Source organism: Pterocles gutturalis, unplaced genomic scaffold, assembly GCF_000699245.1.
Source record: "Pterocles gutturalis isolate BGI_N339 unplaced genomic scaffold, ASM69924v1 scaffold30778, whole genome shotgun sequence".
NCBI lineage: Eukaryota > Metazoa > Chordata > Aves > Pterocliformes > Pteroclidae > Pterocles > Pterocles gutturalis.
Window position 1 is genome coordinate 65,781 of NW_010119071.1, and position 16,445 is coordinate 82,225.

Sequence of the window (16,445 nt, forward strand, 5' to 3'; positions counted from 1 at the left end):
AGCTTATGTAGCTTAAAAGTCAGGTAGTACAAAAAATCCTTCTTTCTTAGCTGCTGGAGTCCCTCTAGTTTTGAATGGTTTATGGAAAAACCCAGCAACAGTCTGCAATGTGTAGGAGAAAAAGGCAGCACACCTGCAAGACTCCAGCCTACCTTGTTCACACCCAAGATAGGAGAAAATGATTTATTATCTGTCCCTTGAATTTCTCTGAGCATTCTGTCTAAACTTTAAAAGCAGATTACATTTGCGATTAAACCTTAACAAATGTTGTTTTAACTAGACTGCAATATATGTTATTGACAACAAGCTTTTTTCCCCCCTGAAAATAACATTGGTGCTTAGGCATGCAATTTACAAAAATGACAAGGAAGGGTGGTACTTTTCCCAAGGTGAATGTGAGTTGACTGATTAGCTGGTATTTTAACTTAGATTCTTGCAAATTACAGACATAAGAAACCCTGCAATTTATATGTACTTTAGAAGTGAAAGCTTTAATCCCCTGATTCATGAAAGTAAAGTGGTAATAATTTAAGTACCATATTTTATTTATCCCTCAGAGATGTCAGCTGATACCAAAAGTATTCTCACTATTTTTGGGTTGCTGCCTTTGGCCACCTAATTGCTTCTTAGGAAGTAAGAGGGAAATTGCTTATATAACTACATGGATTGTCTTTGGCAACGTCAAGCCAAGGCATCAATCAGTCCATCTGGGTAAAATCACAAGCTGACTCCGATATTGCTAAATATTTATACTGTCAAATACACACAGACATCCAGATGAAAAGAGGCATTCATTAGGAATGCTCCAGCTTGTCAGTTTAAAGATGTAGATTAGAGCAAAACCTCCCACTATGGTACTGAGTGCTCAGGAAAAGTCTATATTTAGCCATTCTGAGCAATAAATATCATCATATTGCCTCATTTAGGTAAATAGAGAATAAATATTGTCAAGATGATCTAGAGATAATGTAAACATATCCCTGTTCAGAGTCTGTGTTACTAGGGTAAATTCCAGGACATTGGTGTGCTGCTGATGCTTTTTGGTTTAACCCTTTTTCTTAATTGCATTCCCCTCCCCTTTACAGAAACTGTACCATTTGTTCCTTGCAGATTAGAAGGGAAGGGGAGGGGGGGAGACAAGGTGGAGTTTCTTTTTAAACAAAAGGTGATTTCACATTCTGAGTTATTACGTTAATTAGTAGTTTTGCTCTAATATTTTCTTGGCACTGCTAAAGGCTGCTGCTGCTGGAAAATACAGATATCTGTGGCAATGCTGAAGCTCATTCCAGAGTTAAACACGGGAACTGACAAAGCCCATCAGTCAGAAGAACATCACAGCTCTGAGGTTAAGACATGATTTCAAGAGTACACCCAGTTAAGACTCATTTTTTTTTATAACACATTTTTTTCTGTGATAAGATGAGGCATATTGCAAGAATAAGTGATGAAAGATCAGTACTTCCATGAGAATTAAGTTACTGTCCTGCTTCCAAGTGGGTGGCTCGTCCTGACAAATTAAGAGTAAAATTTGTTCACTATACTATATACACAAAAAAGATAGCAGAAGGATTTTTTTACCTTTCAGGGAAGGCCTGTGCCTCCCTTCATAGAACTGGCACCTTGGAACTTACATACAAGGAGAGTGGTGACTGATGTAAAAGTTTTAGTTAATTACACTAGGTGATTTTTTAGATTAATAATTAACATCTCTCTTTATAACTGAATATCTGTAATTAATCAGCAAATCATAATGTGGAGACTAATTAACTTCAAACTCAAATCTTAACAGACAATCCATATTACTATCCAGCATCATTAATTACTCTAGTAATCAAAGTTAACCCTCATGGGATTTGACATAAAGCGTCGTAGGTTTATAAACCAAGCTATTATCACCAAAAAAAAAACATTTTGAAAGGAGCTTCAAATAGCATTATAGATAACTAAAGTATTAGATTGGAAATTTAAACAAGTTTTCATTTTGTCTGTGTTGCATTATCAATAATCCACTCACTGAAGCTGGGTAAGTAAGTAAGAGATTATGCTTCCCTTCTCACCACGTGTGCATTTTTTGTTGGTTTTTAGGTGGTTTTTTTTTCCCCCTTTTGGAGTTACAGCAGTGATTTGTGTCAGAAAATTCATTTGTCAGTGTCTTTTAAAAATGTGATACACTTTCTCATAGCTTTTGCTGTGGCACTATCCATGCAAGTTAACTGTTTAAGAAATGAATTAACAGTGATTTATGTCCTGACATTATTCATAAGAAAGTACCAAAAAATAAAGGATTGAGCTTTAAGATACAGAGAAATCTTTAGCTGTTGATTAGTTGGTGTTCAATGGAAAAAAAGGACTAAGTAGGGCTGCTATGCCAAAAAAATCACCCCAAACAAATCTTATTTTAATTAGCATGGACATCACAACTGGAACTATTTGGAATGTATTCTTTTTAATTTTTAATAAGCAGGAAAGCCAATAGTGCCAATGTAGCACACTGAAATCCCTTAGCTGTTTTTCATTTAGAAAGTTAGGTGTTAAAATTGTGTCTAAAATCCACATTTCAATTATTTTATCACCTAATCTTCCAAGTACGCATATCCGATACTGTTCTTTTGTGTGGCAGCTGTAAAAATTGTAAGCAATTTTTACTGTCAAGAAAACTCTGAATAAATAGAGGCTGTTAACTTAGGCAGATATCTGAGGTTATTTGGTGGCAATCAAGAACTTACAGCACTTCAACTAATGGGTTATGATCAGAAACTGTTCCTAATAGCCAACTAGACGGATCTGAATATGAAGATTTCTATAATTTTGTTGTCAGCTTGTGATGTACTCTAGTGCTAATTATTTGGAACAATTATGTTTTCCTAATAACAAAAGAAGAAGCAGTGAATTAAGCAGGCTTACCTTCAGATCTTTAGATAACAGTTTAAATGCACTTGCCATTAAGAAATAACATTTCTTTTTCCTGTATGGAACCCTAATTATTGAAGATGCTTGTCTTTTAAAATCTACTTCTTCCACTTCTTTTAAGCATGTTCAATGTGTCAGTTTACACTGAATGAATTCAGTAACTAGTATTTTCTCAGTCTTAGGTTTATGCCTGTACCTCCCATAGACTGCTTACTTCATTTGGTTATTCGAAAACCATAATTAGTGCAGTAATTAACATGTGGATCCTTCAAAGGAAGACTGTTAGAATCATGGGACGTCTCTCATCTTTCTTATTGATGCGTAGATGATAAAAAGACTTAGGCTGAGGTGACAACAGGATTTGTATTGCTGCACATTATCTGAGCTGCAGGGAAATTCAGACAGGACTGTGGTCCATGGAGTCTTTCCTTTTGAAAAAAGTAATTATCCACACTGTTTCTATAATGTAACTAGGTGTTATCCTGCATTTGCAGCTGTCAAATCATTTGTTTTAAAACCGTTATTTTATACCTTATGAATACTTGAAAGTTTTGGGGTTTGCACATCAGCTTGTAAGTGGGGTGCAGCAAGCGCGGCAATAAAAACAACAATAATAGTAATTTATATAAGCATAACAGATTCCTTCTGACAGTTGATTTCAGAGATGTTTATGGTAATGTTGATACAGTCATAAGATTACATCCATAAAGAAAAGGCCCGATTTCATTTTATTTATTTTCCCTGGAGAAAATATATTTGTTTGTTTGTTTAAGATTTGGATAAACTGAATCTGTTGCTTTTTTAAGCCGTAGTAAATCAGTTGTTGGTGTGTGTCTCTGTATGGTTCACATAAATGTATTCCAGTGTTTCTCTGAGATGCTTACAGCTGATGTTTTCAGCTTCAATATATAATGTTTTAAATTAGCGTATTAAGGAAATTCTCATTTTTTCATTCAGCCTGTAACTTTTAGTAAGTAGTGGTCCTCTTTTTCACATTCACTGACATATGCCAGAAGAATTCAGTATTTTACCCTACAGGCAGCCCATGGGACTGGGATGAAATGGCCTCTATACATAGGGTATGACTTTATTTGCTAAAGAGGTTATTTGAAAAAGCCCTTAGGGTACTGCTGCCCTTTTGTCCCTCAAACTAGTAGGGGGGAAAAATATAAAAGGAACTACACAGTAATCCCTTGTAGACAGGTGACCTTAAGCCAATTCTATACTGTAAGGTTTGTTTCTGTTTAAACTTAAAACAGACAAAGAAAAAATGCAAATTGCAGGTTTTAATCTGTTGCAGAAACATTGCATTATTTTTTTCTGTAAATGAGTATCAAATACAGACAAGTTTTACTGCAAATTCATAAAATTTTGTATTTTTCTATGTAATTTAATTTAATGCTTTATAGACAATGTGTTCTATATTCTAGCAAAAGCAGCATCTGAGGACTGAGGGAAATAAACGTAGCCCTGTTTATTTCGGGTAACCTGTTCAGGATTTTACTTTCCTTGATAGTGTTTAAATCCTGCAAGTATAGCCCAGCATAATTAAGCAAAAGTATATAGAACTTCTGATTCCAATAGCAGTATTAACATACTAAAAATAAGTCAACATCAGGACTCACTGAAAAAAAATGGCAATCACATTTGTCCTTTGAAGTTCGTTTTTCTGTCCCTCTTAGAGTTTACCGTTGATTGAAGTTAACAGAGCTACAGTCAAACTAGATCAGAGTTATCACAGGGTCGTGGTCCCACTGCGGGTGCACCATTTTGTGCTGATGTGTTTGGTATTTGAACCTGTGTTCATCCACGGTAGTTTCACAACGAAAGCCACCATATTATTCTTTTTACGATACAATCATCTACTGTTAAATATGTACCATCCTGATTAGATACTTGCCTTTTCCATAGGAAATCTTCAAAATACTACTATAAATTATGAACAGCAGCTCTGAACCCACTTCAGGATAGCCTCTAATAAGTCACAGGTGTGACATCACTGAGCACTGTAATTAATGGGTGTTACGCCACTCCCTTGACTTATGAGTTTTTCAGAGGCTTTTAATTACTTTTGAGTTTAAGCCATTCTGGCAGAATTTTGAAAGACCTCCGGTGGCTGCCTATTCTGAATGAAGTTTTTCTAGCGATGTTTGGAAAATGAGCCACTCTGGTGGCTGCAGGAAAATGTTTCATCTGTTCTTCATGCCTGGTAGTCTAGAGGGAGGTTAAAGGAAACAGCTTCTGTCGACTGCTGCAGGCATTTAGTTACTGTGTTCCCTTCAAGCATCTGGGGAGGAGCTGTAAAAATTGTGGTCAAATCCACGTATTATATAAAATAAAAGAGAGAAAAGCATCTGAAGAGCCAAGAGTGGCTTGAAGTGTTATCATGATGTCATCAATCTGATTGTAGGTATAGAAAAGCCATTGTTTCATGTATGAATGCAGACTTCATGTAACTGATAGGGTAAACAGAAAAGAAGAAATGCAGTCATTTATCACCTACCAAGAAGAAATTATAAATGATCACCAGTTAATCAACATTGAAAACAGTGTTCTTTCATTTCAGTGCCAAAACTGAGTAGCAGAAGAATTTCACCCCTCATACGCACACATGCACAGACACCAGAATGCACATATCATAATGTCAGGTTAACTCAGGTATAAAGCTTTGTTCTCTAAACAGCTGAAGTTACATGTTATTGTTTATATGCACAAAACACATGTATTTCTCCATGTGTTGGCACCGTATTGGTGTTATCACGATAGCATTCCCTCCTCTTCAGGTGATCTTTTGTTGTAACATTCATTTTTGTGAGGCAAATAAAATATAGTAAATGTAAACCAATTATTTAACCAAATTACTGTGGTTGTGGGAAACTGACAATTAGTGTTACAGCTTCTCAGTAACACAGTAAATCCACACAACAGAGCAGGCTGTGATATTCTGTACTGCAGTGTAAGTCGAGGTAGTGCATTTATTTTGTGTAACAAGCTGTGAGAGAGGAGAGAAATGCAGGAAACGAGCAAAGTCCGTCTTGATGAGCTATTATTCTATATCTGTGCTTTGTGTTGTAAGTTGTTTTGTTTTTCTAATTGATTGCTAATATATTGGGGCAGCTCTTCACAGAAGCCTTGATGGCTGATGTCAAAACTTCAAGCATATACACCTGGGTACAAGATGATCAGTTAATCAATGTGTGTTAGAGACTTGCCAAACTACCATTTGTAATTTTGATTTCTAGTAAATGTTGACGGCAAACAGGTTAGTTAGATTAGTTATAATGATTACTCACTTTAATAGTTCTATCTTTTGCACATGGATTGGGGGGGGGGGAGTATCAAAATTACATGTACTGGTACACCCACATGATTTGGGTTTATTGTCAAAGCTTTAATGCATCAGCCCTTCCATGAAATAGCTGTGAGTTAGGAGAGCATTCTGGGTATTGTCATGCAAATGAGGCCAGGAAACATACCACTTTGCTTCAAAATTGCTCTGCAGTGACAAGTAGCTTTTAAAACTGGAGCGGGGTTTTCCAAGCTAAGTGGGCAACCCTATATATCCTCTGAGATCCACTTTCTAAAATAAGTGCCTATATGCAAAGTCCTAATTCCACATCTCAGTGCTCAGATTGGCACTTACTCCATACCCCTACATCTCATTCTAATGCAGATTAAGGTGGTCCTTTATGCTTGAGTATTGTGTTTCTCCCACATTTATACAGTGAACAAAACCCAGAAGATGCATGTAGCACTGAGAAGTCGAATTTGATCTGGTATTCAGCAACTCTTAAAGCCAAGGTTTCGTGATATATCACTTCAACCAGTACAAATTTTATTTAAAGCTACAGCAGCTTCTCAGCAGCACTCAAGAGCTTAGCCAGTAGGTCATGAGGAAGAAACAAGTTTTCACCTGCCTCATGGTTCACAGGAAGTATCCATAATCAAAAGCCACGTTAGTCTAGTTTCAGGACCAGTTTCAGAATTGATAAGAAAATATGACAGGCATTTCTCTTTCTTTGTAATGAAACAAGTCCATCCAAATACTTCTATTGATTGTGCTCATGAAAAAGGGTGTGAGAAGAGTAAAAGAGTCAAACATAGCGACTATCCAGGCAATTCAGGACTAGGTAGCTTTTAACCAGCACCTTAAATGATGAAGAATGAGCAGAATCTACAGGGTTTTTTGTTTTTTAACCAAAATTGTATTAGTTACATTATGAATCAGCGGGAATTTTGTCCATGTCGTGAATGTGGCCACAATTTTACTCTTAACCTCTGATGAGTATTGTTCCATGTGCCAAGCACTGGAGATAATGAAGCCATGGATTTAAATTGCAGGGCTGTCGTAGGAATGGAAGTCTTTGATGTGCTGGCCAGGTAAGGATTTATAGAAACTGAGGGAGACAGTGGGTACTGGATTTCTGTAGTGCTAGAACAGCTGGGTTTCTCAAATCCCCTGTGACCTGGCTTCAGCTACACTGTCAGGGTGGTGTTGCATGTTGCCTCATAGAAATGCCTAAATGGGTTTGTAAATACAGATTTGAGTACCTAATTTGAGTCATTTCCATTTGAAAATGTAGACCTTAAGGACTTCACAGATAGTTAGATCTTTTCACTCATGCATCTTTGTTCTCAGAAGTAGGAGCTTTCTTGGGAGAACTGCTTAAAGTTATGGCTTTGTGGTGTTTGTTTCAAATCTAGATGGTACCTGAATTCTACAAACACAATTGTCTTCAGACCATCCCAACATATAAATCTCTAAATATTCTGGTGTAAAATGCCTAATGTTGGTGTGAATGGAATTAAAAAAAAAAAAAAAAAAAAAAGAAAATGAGAAACAAAAATAATGATTTTGAGTGAGAGCTGTTGCAAATTGCCCTTTGTTGTTGTTGTTGTGTTTTAGCTACATTGTCTCTCAGCCTCTTTTGGAGCTGTTATTTAAGTAAAACTTGGTGTTACATTTCCTTTTATTACATGTGCTATTTATACACAAATTGGAGCAGATCATGATGCAGCAAAGAACTTTCTATACTGCATAGATTGTGCAGCAAAAGAGTGCATTATCAGCATAACCTGCTTCAGTGAGGAATGTTTTACTGTTTAAAATCTCATCATTATGAGAAGAATTTAGTATCTTGACACAGAGATTTTACTCAAAACTTTTGAGATAGAGACTGTTGTCATCTAACTGAAAATGTAAACTTGTTCATGATAATTAGGCAAGGGGGGATTAATGAAAGACCCACACTATATATACTGTTTAGATGCAACTCCATATGAGGTAGAACACGACTGCATTCACTTTTGCTGGCTTGCAGTAGGACAATCCCAGAAATAATTGGCAATCCATTACCCTACTGCACTGAAACCCCTTGTCTACAAACATGATGCAAAGCCAAGGTGGTTGAGGTTTCATAAAAATGAAGCACATGGTGTGACAGACCCATCTGTGCCAGCTTTATAAAACAAAAGTGCCCAATTTTATCATCATTGCCTTTTGTTCAGCACAATGCTATTCATGTGGTGGTTTTATGAACGCTTGCCTGTAGAGTCTGTAAGCCTCGATTTATCTGACCACTTCCCCTCCTCTGCTGTCTGTTCTCAACTGCACTGTGAGCTTCCCTGCCCCCACAGTTTCCTCTCCTTACTCGGCCCTTCTCCCCAGACAAATCCAAGGCAGAACCTCCTAGCACTTTTCCAAGGTTCTGGGCTCAAAGACTAAACTAATTTGTTTTTGAATTGCACATCAAACATAAACTGCAAAGAAGCATTTAATCCGTTAGGAGAAACAAGGGTATGGCTTGTTTAAGTCCCAGAATCCATAAACCTGTAATGATTTTATTATATTGGTGTCAGTCTTCATTATTTTCATGAATGGGTATTCCCTGCTTAATGCGCGATATTTGCATCTGATGAACCAACAAGTTTAAACGTGGTTTGTTTTAATGCTTTCTGAATTTGCATTCAAATTCATCAGGAGTAATTCTATTTGAAATCACACAGGGCTAAACACTGTGGTTGTAAATCCATTTGAATTGAGATGCCAGAATCAGCCCATTAATCTACAAATCTACAATATAATTTTTGAATGGTTGATGGGCTGTTGTTCTGTTTTGTTCCCGATGAGGCAGAGGGGATACCAAGTGCTTGTGTGGGAGGGGAGGTGTTCGGGGAGGTTGTAACAAATTGACCAAGAGGGAGTATATCTTTGTTATGGAAACAGGCCTGTGAAAGGAACATATGAAAGGCCAGAGACCATGGTTTGGGCATGTCTGTCACTGCCACTTGAGGCAGTTGCATGAGGAGAAAGGATGTCTCTCAGATAGGCAGATTTCCTAATATTTAGGGCGGTAGAGGTTGTCATCAGCACCTTCCATTCGGTCTGCAGGGTATCAAAGTTCAGCCAGAGCTTGCAGCAGCACTATGGCTTCCGTTTAGTATTTTAAGTCCTCTTGCTACACACTCCGTTAGCTTGGATATTTCTGTGGTCTCTTGTCAAAAAGGGAACGAATAAATGCAGCAGGGTTCACCTCCAACAGAAATAGGGTCATTTTGGAAGGGGGGCAAGGAGGGGCTATATTATAGAAAACAGTGCTCCACTTCTTGATGGCTGCAGAAGAAGTCTGTGTTTCTTTCAGTGCCTAGAGAATGATTTTAATTTCAGTGTTCTTAAATAGACTGAATTGTCTGAAATTAAAATGTTTGTTTAAGCTGATAGTTACCAGATTTGAAGGTGTATATATCATTCTCTGAGAGTGCAAAACCATGTATGTATGGGAGGGATTACTCTATGAGAAGAAAGGTATATCAACATTTTCCACTCTATACATTCTTCTTAAATGTAAAAATAAAGTTTCTTGATAAAACTTAGTTTTTAAAACTACAAAAAAAAGTAGTATGTACTACTACAAAACTACAAAAAATATGTAATGTACTTTAACCTTTTTAAAGGGAATGTCTTTATTCACTTATTTGAATAGGTGACAATTCAAAATGGAATTCAGCAAATACTTTTGAACATGTTCACACAGTCCTTTTGCTTTAGGCTTAAATAAGTCTGAGAGAGATGAATTTAGCTGGGGAAAAAAAAAAAAGTGATTTTTAGCTAATTTTGTGACTTCCTTCCTCTAGGAACAAGCAGTGCTGGTTTGGCTCTTATAAACCAGAAATTAAAGAGTCTAAGTTCCTGTTTTGAATGTCATAGACTGGGGCTAACTGAGGGTCCTACATAGAAAAGCATTTAAGCCTATGCTTAGCATTAGCTATATGCCTAATTCCCAAAAGTCTAACTACAGGCCCCTTCTTATGCACTTGCAAGAATTGTGATGATCAGGAAGTCTACCATCTGACATCTGTGAAATGAGCTGGTAGACTTCAGTCTTTTCCATAATGAACCAGTTTCCATCTCATAAAATTCTGTAATTGCAGATGGTATCAGTGGACACCTATGACAATCTCAGTGGAGATTGCAGCCCAATAAGATACATGGACACTGAACTCCTCTCTGCTCATGAACATGGGCTTGATTCATTGACAAGGCATTATCAGGAAAATTGCAATGATGTGACTGGTGCTTCACCGTGGGTAAATGGAGTACCTCAACTCTTGGAGTTGACAGTAGGCTCTTCTGAGAAATTATAATGCTATGATTAAGACATAAAGCTGGGACACAGTACACCTGGGAATTCTTGTATGACCCTAGCAAGACACTTTGTTGTTTTTCATTTCTCTGTGTGAAAAGTTAGAATAATGCTTTTTCATTTTATTATGTTATTTAGTGATCAATATGTTACTAATTGTGTGCAATTCAGGAGATACAGTTTTAGAGACACATGGTTAGATAAATGCCATTAGATTTTAAATGCATTCTGTTCAGTTTACATTTGCATGTGCTTGTGCCTAGCGACAGTGGAAGGCAGGCCAATTTTATTTTGCTTCCTAATTCTGCATTGAGGAAATTAGCTTTAGGCACACAGACCTTAAAAAATCTTGTATAAAATTAGCTCTGTTGTGAAAGAGACCCTAAAAAATAACATGTGGAAGAAGAAATGCATTAATTTTAGACTTCTTTTGGCTTGTTCTTTTAGTCACTGATATAATTTTTGTTCTGTCAGTGTACATTTTAATATGTGTGTTTTCTTTTTATCAAGAAAATAATATTGAATAGCTTGAGAGTCTTTTTATTTCAGTAGCAATACCTGACGAAAGCTTTAAGGGTACTTGAAAAGAAGTGGTGAACCGCAGCAGATTTTGGAGCACTGGAGCATATACCAAAAGATCTAGCTGTGAAATCTCCTAGTGAGCCCTTCCTGGGACTCCTAGCAGCTGTTTTAACCTGTGATGCCATGGGCTGCTCAGAAGCTCTTTAATCTGCACATCTTTGAAATGACAGACCACAATGGGTCCTCCTGTGCATTTTGTCTGTTATGTGCCAGAAGTTAGGGAACTGATAGTTCACTAAACTACAGTAGCTGGAAAAAAGAGTAAGTAGTAAAAAAAATGGTAGCTGAAATAAGAACCTTTTAACATAAGTGTCAGCAGGAGCTGTTAGTTTCTCAGTGTTTTTGAAAATCAGATCTTCCAGGCTTCTGGGTTTGTTTTTTTTTTTTGTGGGTTTTTTTTTTTGTTTGTTTGTTTGTTTTGATGGGGGTGTTATCTGGTCTCCATCTTGTCACATATCAAAAGCCTTACCACTTTCACAAAAATTATTAACTTTCTCTGAAGTTTTGTCTACTGCACTGAAAAATGTGAACTAAGTTCCAACAATAGTAAAAGCACTTGGGGTCCACTTATGTTACCACTAACGATGCTGTAGCAGGTCCTATGTAACAGCAGAATAAGAAGTACATTCACTGCACTGTGCATCATGCTACAGACAGGTATACTAGGAACTATGGTGTTTTTAAACCACTTGGTATCATTTAATTAACATGCTTTTAAGTGTTATTTGGCTTCAGTTGTAGGCAGATATATATAATCTTTGAGCAAGTGCTAGCAGAAGTAAGAGCTAAGTGGCATTTAAAATATATTAGAAAATAGTGATCTCTAATAAGTTTTAAAATATTCCCTCTTTTTCCGGTCTAAATAGGGTCTCAGGAAGGAAAAAATAAAAAGAGCTAATGAAATGTCCTGACAGAGTAGCAGGGTTTGTTTACTAGTCCATATTTGAATGGGATTCATGCTTTATCTAATTGACAGTCATTGCAAATTCTTTGGCTTTTTAAGTCTTAAGGCGCCACAGTCTTGGGTGAACTTCAGAATTGTTTACAAAAAGTTGACTAACTTTTGGAGTTGTTTACAAAAGTTAACTAAGTAGTTACTGGAGAATCATGTGCTATGTTTCACTGAAGTGTTCCGAAGTGGTCTGGATTTGCAGTACAAATGGTGATGAATCGAGTTAAATCATATTCTGACTACTGTGCAGTCAATTTATTCCATCTCTGGGAGCTTTGTCACCCTGGCACCTGGAAGCTGACAAGGTAACTGAATCAGCTTTCCATTGCTCACCATGTCCAAACGTCTTTGCCAGTATGGCATGAATGTTCTAGTGTTTCATCAAAATCATGTTATGCTGATCCAAAAGGGACAAAAACTTTCCTCCCTCTTCAGCATTTGCAGAACATGTAGCCACAATATGTGCATTTCAGCCTTCAATATTTCCATGCAAGTCAGCCTTGTAATCATTCTTGTTCTGCTATTCTGAATATTCCTTAGTGAAGGTCTCTCCACTAGTGAGGTCATGACATAATTCAGTTGTATCTGTACCAGAACAATGTGCAGCAGACGTGTCTTTGAATGTGCAGTTAAAAATTGCTTTGGCCTGTTTTTCTTTTCCGGTTTTACATTTTCATAAACTCATGTAGTTTGATGAACACTGTCATTCTTTAAATTTCTTCAGCATTGCAGTTCTCAAGGGGCTTCTCTCACATTGAATGTCATTTTTGCATATTTACTTTCTCCACAAGTGCTAGTATGCAGTAGCAAAAGTTGAATCTTGCATTGGTATTTTTGTATTTACTTATGTTACATCCTGTTTTTCTTTGTAATGGTGTGAACACTTCTTCCCATTTTAGTATTAACCCTGTATGCCATCTAAAAGCTGTTGATTTCTACCTCTAGCTAACCAACAGTTTAGGTAGTTTTGTTGACATGGTAGTATGAAAATTTTTCAGATCTTGAAAGCACAACTTTGCAGACAAGTGGTAGCAACTCGAGTAAGGAGCTTCTGAGCGCTTCGGCAGAGCTGCAGTGCAACCGTTCACTTGGCACTTCCCATGCAGCCCTAGAACTCCATCATAGCAATTCCTGCGTCGGTAGCACTTAGCAATAGCTCAGAAGGCTCCACCTTTGGTGTCTGCTGTCTTATCTACATACAGCCTAGTGCCTTCCAACACTGGAAGTGGAAGACAGCTCATTTAAGTACTACTGTATCAGTAACACTGAAACTATATTTCTTTCAGCAGAAGGGTCAAATTGAACAGCTCTTCCTTTGCAGATATGCTGGAAACAAGTTGCTTCCATCCTTCACTAGAGGTGAATCATGAAAATAAGACTTTGTAACAAACTCGACCCTTGAAAGTGGTATAAAAGAGCTACCCATCTCGCCAGCCTCTATTTCCCGTCCCACCTTCCAGAACCAGCATGTACCCCTGCTTCTCGCTTCCTAAGTAATTCTAGTGTTACTGCTAAGCCTGTGGCACTCCAAGCTGAAAAATCAGCATCTTTTCTGACAATAGTCATTTTGGGCATGATAAGCCTTGGTGGCATGAGTGCTTCGGGAGGGGCGAGGGCCCTGCAGAGGGGAAGGCCTCTGCCTTGTAACTGGACCACCTGTAACCAGCCCTATTCCCTCCTTCCCAGAAGTTGTTGGATCCCTTGCACTGAGACCAACTTTTGGAGTGGGAAATCTGATGTCAGAAACTGGGGAACTGCCTTCATAATTAATTCACCTTTGTCTCATGCCATGTACCAGTTTGGGGACAGCTGTACCGGTGGTTGATGGTAAACATGTAAGGCTGAAGCATCATCTCATCAGTTGTTTTTTTCAAAACACAGGTTGGCATGACCTACAGCTTTCAGACTAAATGATCATAGTGCTCCTTTCCAGCTGTAGATCTATTGCAAAAATATATAAATATTATTAGCCACTGGCATTATATTTGATGCTATAAAGGCAAAGAAATAGATCTTTCTCCACTGAAAACCTGTACAAGTTAAAACCATAAAACTCCCTTTCCTTGTTTTCTTCTGAAACTGGCTGTAGTGCTCTCTTCTTCTCACTGTACCAGCCTCTACTGTTTGACCGGTTGTATGTCACTCCTCCAGTTTTTTTTTCTTATATTCCCAAGCAGGTGAGAGACAAAAAGGAAAATGTCAACTGTATGTCAGTGTCCAGATAAAAATCTGCAAAATGAAGTTACAAAGCTCACCCTTTTTAGTAAAATTAACTGTTCTCATATTGGCCCAGCAGAGCTGCTTCTTCCTGATGGTTTATTACTTCTAATCACATGAATCAGGGCTCATTCCCATATAATTTTTATGAAGTCCACAAAAGAGAATACAGTCATCTCCTCCGATGCTTTCGATATTGAACCAGAACAATTTTTTCTGATAAGATAGTACATTAATTCCTTTACTCATTAGATGAGTGTTAGCTTTTGATGTAACCCATCCCATAGACTCCTGACACCTTGTATGCTGAGAAGTCCTGTCCTTGAAGTTAGTACAGTGCACAAGGATCAGAACATACCACCAATGTTTTTTTAGCATTTACTAGCAACGTCTTGGCAGAGGGTGACCTCTAGTATTGTCTCTAAACATTTTCAATTTACAGACTCAAGAATTTTTGCTGTCTTTACCTTTCATTCTTTTGAAGAGGTCAGCCCTTTATGAATTTGCTGCAAGAAAGAAGTTCAAAATACCCTATGTACTTCAACAGCTTAATAGGAACATAGCCACGATGAACACACAACATACAATTCATTTTAATATTTATAGAAGAAATTCACATCGTTTTAAGTGTACACAAGCAGCTGCTGCCATTTGGCTATGAGCAGATGTTAGACCTCCGAAAGCTTCGCTGATAATTAAAATACTAACAGTTAGTGTTTTACCCCAGCTGCAGGTTCTGTTTACTGTAAATTTGATTTTAATGGTGCCTCTGTGCTGTTATTGAATAGAGGTTTGTTTTCTACTATACATACAAAAGTGTCTACAATGAAGACAAATTATTATTTCCTGTCATTTACTCTGGAAAGATATGAACATACACTGTAACATAGTTGAATTTATAAATGAAATACAGATATGACTATCACATTGGAAATATGAGTTTCTGCTATCTTAACTAACAAAAAGAACTAGAGAAACTCACCATTTCTAGTTATTCCCAAGCATGCCCCCTAAAAACTGCTGTGTTTTCAAATAGCTTGAGATGTGTCCTCAAGCAAAGAACAGGTGCTCCTCTTTACTGAATGGGTGCATAAATCAGAATAAATAAATAAATAAATACAAGAAATCACGATACTCGTATTTCATAGGTATGCAGAAGTATATAATTTCCACTTGATCATTTAATAACATGATGTTTTATTTTGCGTATCCCTTACAAGTGTCTGTTCTCTTCAGTGCATATATGTACATCAAATGTTAGGGAAGGCTGGCCACTTTCAGAATTGTTAATCTCAAGGGCCTGATTATGCAAACACAATGCATAATGCAAGCTACCATGTTTAGTCCCTTTGAGACTATTGAGGCTAACTATGGCAGTAAGCAGTACTCTTGATAAATAAATGTTTATAAGACCAGGATCTAAATGTATATATTCTTGAAAAACAAAATCTCTTGCTGAGCTAATAATGACAAAAAGGGGGTTTTGCTTTTTTTGACAAGACAGTTACTGTCTGGGACTAGACCTATTTCAGCTGTCCAGACCATTTTCCTTATGAGCAGAGCTCATGGGGTTTTTTCCCCTGATTATTTTCATATTAGTGTGGGTATTATTTTTCGTATTATCTTATATGTTGTGTCTGCCTAGGAAACGGAAATCTCCAGTTTGACCAAGCACAACTGGTACCTCCTGAAATTCGGATTCTGATTTAGAAGTGCTAAAAATGCACTTTGCCATTGCACTTCAGGGGATAAAACAGGGAAAAGTGTGTCCGTGTAGCATCAATGTCAGTTGTTCCCAAGCTGAGGGCCACAGTAGCCTTTGAAGCTGGACTGACAAGAAATGCCCAGGCTGGCTATCCTCAGATCCAGCTGCTAAATTGCACTGGAAGAGCTAGCTAAAATACTCCAAATACAGTCCTAATGCTGCTTGCCCATATAGGTAATTGCTGTATATGCCACAGTGAGGTTTTGCTCACACATAAGAGTTGAGAAGACAAGCCTGCATGGTGGCAAGCAGGTAAAGAGAAGTAGTTTGCAAGAAAATAGGTTATTCTGCAGGTTGGGCAGTTGTAAAATCTGCACATTAACACTGTACATTTTGTACATGATCAGTGGGAGTTTCGGTATGTATATTTTTTTAT